Genomic DNA, 5637 nt, shown 5'->3' with positions numbered 1-5637 from the left:
CTAATCAATCAACTGTTATCCTATTGGCCTAACCAACTGGTATGCTCTATTATCCTATTGGTCTAACCAACTGGTATGCTCTATTATCCTATTGGTCTAATCAACTGGCATTCTCTTTCGCATTGGTCTAACCAATCATTATCATCTATATACCCCCACCAGCCGCCCAGATATTGCCATGCTGTGGTTCCTCACACCCTTCAAAGCCATAAAGCACCTGATCTGCGACCAGTACAGGTGGCTGGCCATCAAGATCTTCCTGGCTCTCCTGTTGTTGGTCATGGTGGCACTTTTCATCTACAGCGCGCCGGGATACATGGTGAAGAAGATGCTGGGGGCTTGAGTTCCACCCGCAGGGACTAACGTCTCCGTAGGAAGGCGTCCCAAGTTATTAGTGATTCCTTTTCGCCTTCGTAGGGTTTCTCTTTTTTTGCCATTTGGCTGAAGACGAATTCATGCATTATTGGATTAGCATTATTAAATAGCAAGGCTATAATAGCTAAGCTAAGACCATTTTGGATTAATCTGTTTTGGATTCATCTCAACATATTACTGCTATCGTGTGGAGGAGGGGGCTTTTGTCTTGTGGTTGCTGTTCCTTGAGTTGTAGTTCTCCATCAGGTGACTTTATGAAGCTGTGTGACCATTTGAAACCCCGTTGCAGGACTTCAGCAACGCATTGTTGTCGAGCAGAGAATTAGGTTTGTCCTTAAAGGAACACGCCCAACATTATGGGAATGGTGCTCACCGTCTTCTCCAGAGTCAGACGAGGAGATAGAGACCAGTTTCCTCCCTGTGCGTTCAGTAGTTTAAGTTTAAGTTTTAAGTTTATTTGGATCCCCATTAGCCACAGCAGTGCTGGGGCTATTCTTCCTGGGGTCCATAACACATAAAATACAGTTACAGATGTATACACTCACAACATTTACATGTCATACAGACAATTAAAACAACAATAAAAACCCTTATACACTCATAACATTTACATGACATACAGACCATTAAAACAACAATAAAAACCCTTCTACACTCACAACATTTACATGTCATACAGACAATTAAAACAACAATAAAAACCCTAATCAAATTCATAATACAATATAAAAATACAAAATTATACAATATTTTAACAATATATCCCTATCAGACACATGCCTTTTCATCCATATATACCTATCTATTTATCAGACACATACATTTTAATTTACGTACACACTATCTATTAGGGAATGTCAATTTCTTTGGTTGAAAATGTTGTTTTACCAAGATTTTGAAACGGCATTTACTATTCTCCTGCTTAACATGTCTGGGAAGAGAGTTCCATTCCTGCATACCACGGAACATGACAGTTCGCTTCATTGCATTCAACCTCACTTTTGGAAGTGTAAAACCTCGTGCAGAAGCATGTCTGGTGGAATGGTTGTGTCTGTCAAGACTTATTGATAAATTGTTATATAAAATTGAGGGGATCTTTGTAACAAAAATATTCCTAGTGAATACAAGGAGTGAGCAGAGTAATTTATGTTTGACAAGTAACCAAGTTAAACAACTGTGCATCGCTGCAACATTAGTTCTGTACTCACAGCGAAGCGCTATACGTGCTGCTTTGTTTTGTACCATTTGTAATTTTTTCAGTTTACTCGTCGTTACATTCGACCATACTGCAGGACAATAGTCAAGATTTGACAAAACCAGAGCTTGAATGACCTGTTTGATAGAATTTAGTGGTAACAAATGAGCACATCTTTTAACAACAGAAATCCCTCTTCCCATTTTCACTACTATATTGTTTAGAAAGCTATCCGGCTGCAGGCTAGCCTAGCTCAGCACAATGAATGGAAGTGGATACGGATCAGCTAGCCTTATTTTTTTGGCCAACAGATAAAATTGGTATTGATTGATTGATTGATTGAAAACTTTATTAACAGATTGCAGAATGGGTACAATACAGTACAGCTCAATACACACAATTGTTAAGGGGATGCAGACCAGAGAAAGACTTTCGTCTTGTTTACATCAGGGTCCCCCATTTTCAATTCATCAGGACATATATGACATACAGATAGTCAGTACTGCTACATCTATACATTTATGACATACCAGATTAGCAAATACACTACTGTTTGTGATACAAAAAGAGTCCAGAAAAGAGTATATACATTTGACGTAAAAACTGTACATTGGGGGAGGTTGTGTAGGTGGGGTGGGGGGGGGCTGTACATTGGAGGTGGTTCGGTGGGTGGGGGGGGGGGAACACTGTACAACTGTACAAGCAAAACTGTACATTGTAATATTGACAACCATACTTGGTCATTTACTGTACATTGGAGGGGGTTGGGTTAGGACATTTACATGGGCCAGTTTCGAATTGCAGTCTCCCGTAGGTGTTCTTTGAGAGTGTTTTTGAAAGTGGGTAGTGATTCACATTCCTTTACAGCTTTGGGTAGGGCGTTCCACATTGATGTGGCATAATTGCGAAACGTGTTTAGTCCCTTGTTTGAGCCGAATCTGGGTTTAACATGATTTGTCTGATTCTGACAATCCGCATTTCCCATAATGTTGGCGTGTTCCTTTAAAAAAGGTTTGGAGATAACCAGATGTATTGATGTGATATTTGATAAGAAATGTTGGAATAGGGTTGTGCAGATTTGCTGGTCCGGTTGGTTTGTGATACAATAGTCATTCTCTCTCTTCTTATTTCTCAAGACGATTGTTAAGTTTGCATTGACTTATTTGGCTATAAAAAGCATTACATTGTATTTATTAGTCAACAGTGTGCAGTATATACACTTGACTTTGAACTGTGAATAAACTGGCAAGAACAACCAACGCTCCTTGTTCTTGGGCTTCTCTGTGTCTGTGTGTGTGTGTGACAGCGTATCTGCAGGGTATTCAAAATTCATAATTCTCAATTTAAGGCCTTGAAAGTTATTTAAAAAGTCTTAAATTTAATTTGCACAGGTATTACATTTCTTTGGGGGGCAGTTGGGAGGTGAAATAATATTCAATATATGAAATGTTTTTGTATTCAAGTTGTTGTTTTCTGCGAGGCTACTGTAAGCTTGGTGCGTCTGGCAAGAGCTTGTATGGAAAATGCGAGAATTTTAATTGGTGCGCAAGTGCAGCCGCCAGTTCAGTGTCGCTATGTGTTTTTCTTTTTTGCTAGTATGGTCGTTAAAATTGGTATAAAGTGTAACTCTAAATGGTATTGAAATGTGTTAAAAAGTCTTAAATTGAACTTGTTGAAACCTGCAGATACACTGTGTGTGTGTGTGTGTGTGTGTGTGTGTGTGTGTGTGTGTGTGTGTGTGTGTGTGTGTGTGTGTGTGTGTGTGTGTGTGTGTGTGTGTGTTATCTGACTTATGTTATTCCTGTAAGTAAGAGAAAGCTAGTTTGTACTTCAAAGAGGTATATTTCAGTTTATGCCCAAGGCCCACTTTACATTGTCCTGTAAATGTCATTGTGTGGGGGGGGGGGGGGGGGGGGGGGGGGGGGGGGGTGATGAGTAGTTGTCAGGGTAAGATAAGGGCCCCATATTTTATATTAAAACGGGCCTCTGAACCTGAAGGCTGCCTTTGCAAAACTGACATCATTGTCTTTGATGTCAAAGAAGAAATGCTGAACGTTAGTGCTCATCTTAATTAACTCCCCTTCTTTTAAATAATAATCTCGAACATTTTCATATAAATAAAATAATAAATGTCTATTTCGCCACTCTGTTGCCAATTGATATGACACAATAGTGATTCTACCGACACGCAGATGATTAATGCTTTTACATGGCTGTTCTAAACAATGATGTCTGGTAGGGATGACCTCGACTAATCAATCTAAAGGAGCCGTAGTCGACTGCCGACCGTCGAATGCAAAGGAGAAAAAAAGAATTATTATTATAATTTTTAATCATTCTTTCCAAAAGCAAAGAGGCCTAGAAGCGTGGCTAACACTAATGGCGCACATACCAGCGAGGCTAACTGCCTAAGAAAACGGGCACAGAGGCACTGAAAGAGGATTTCACACTAGACATATCAAGATGTATCCATCAGTGGAACACTTTTTTTTATTTATCCTTTATTGATCCAGGAATGTCCCATTGAGATACAAGATCTCTTCTTCCAGGGAGTCCTGACCGACACGGCACACAACAAGTTTCAACATTAAAACAGGGCATATAGAATATACAGTACATTAAACAAAAAACCTACAATTGCATGCTTTCAGAGGACAAGAAGCCTTCAGTCGACTCTTTCAGACATTAAGCACACCCCCCCACAGCCCAGATGGAACTACCAGTCGACTATCGGCAAATTTCAGCCAATCAAAGTCGACTATACAAATCCTTAGTCAGGGACGGGCTGGGCTGGTAAAGCTATGCCTCCTAAAGTGTGTAAACGGAAGTACAGGAAGTACAGGCTACAGGCTTTCCGGTTTCGACAAAACAATTATAGAAACGTGTGAAGTGCACAATATTTCCTCGTTTAAGCCACTGCCAACGGCTTTGCCTGAAGAATTTACTACATGACCGCGACGTCCGGTAAACATCCGGAAAAGTTTGGTCCGTTCGGAGGCAGCTTCCAGGGGAAGTACATACACCGGGAGTTCTACCCCATACACACTTTCGGCCGTAGTTCTTTACCAGGCTTCATCTCACGAGGTTAGGGACAGGCCTAGTGTCTGGCTGGACATTCCCAAGCAAACCCTCCGGCACACAGGAAGCGATGCGTTTTACATCACCAGCGGCAACGGCTGTTCATATGGAATGAATAGGAGATTATTAACTCAGTAGTTTCAATAAGATGCAAAGATGCTACAGCAATGACCACTCATCACCAATAGGTGTCGCCAAAGCAACTAGAAAGGTGTGCTCAGTAGAGCACAAATCTCCACCAGGCGGCAGCTACACATTACATTTTCTTCTCTCTCTCTCTCTCTCTCTCTCTCTCTCATAAACACGCCTACATTATTTAACGAATGCAGACACCATCTATTACCATTAATTATGATTACCGGTATACAAACAGACTCACACAACGTACACAGAGATCATCCACTGTCTGCCAGAAAGAAACAACAAAACATCTGTGTTGACAAGTCACTATTCTACCAAGGACAGCTGACAGACAGTAGCCTGCACAGGTATAGGGGGCGGGGCACAGGTATAGGGGGCGGGGCAAACATAGACCAATGAAAGCAGATCTCGCCACACTATTCCTATTACACTATTATGGTAAATGGACTGCATTTATATAGTGCTTTTATCCAAACAACTTATGCCTCACGTGACATCTCCTTAGCAAATGATCTCAACTCCTTCTATGCGAGGTTTGAGGCTGTGAATAACAACACCAGCCTACAAACCACGGCAATGGGGGGGGGGGGGTCTGCTGATGGAGACTCAGTGTTCAGGGTAACAGAGCATGAGGTGAGACGGATCTTTAAAAAAGTGGATATCAGGAAGGCAGCAGGACCGGACGGCATCCCCGGCCGCGTCCTAAAAGTCTGTGCCGACCAACTGGCCCCGGTATTCACTGACATCTTCAACCTGTCCTTGGAACAGGCCGTCATCCCCACCTGTCTGAAGAAGTCCACCATTATCCCTGTACCCAAAAAATCTACGCCCGCTTGCCTCAACGACTA

The sequence above is a fragment of the Notolepis coatsorum genome, assembly GCF_963971535.1.
Source record: "Notolepis coatsorum genome assembly, contig: SUPER_15_unloc_6, whole genome shotgun sequence".
NCBI lineage: Eukaryota > Metazoa > Chordata > Actinopteri > Aulopiformes > Paralepididae > Notolepis > Notolepis coatsorum.
The sequence above is the reverse complement of the archived record's forward strand: the minus strand, read 5'-3'. Positions refer to the sequence as shown.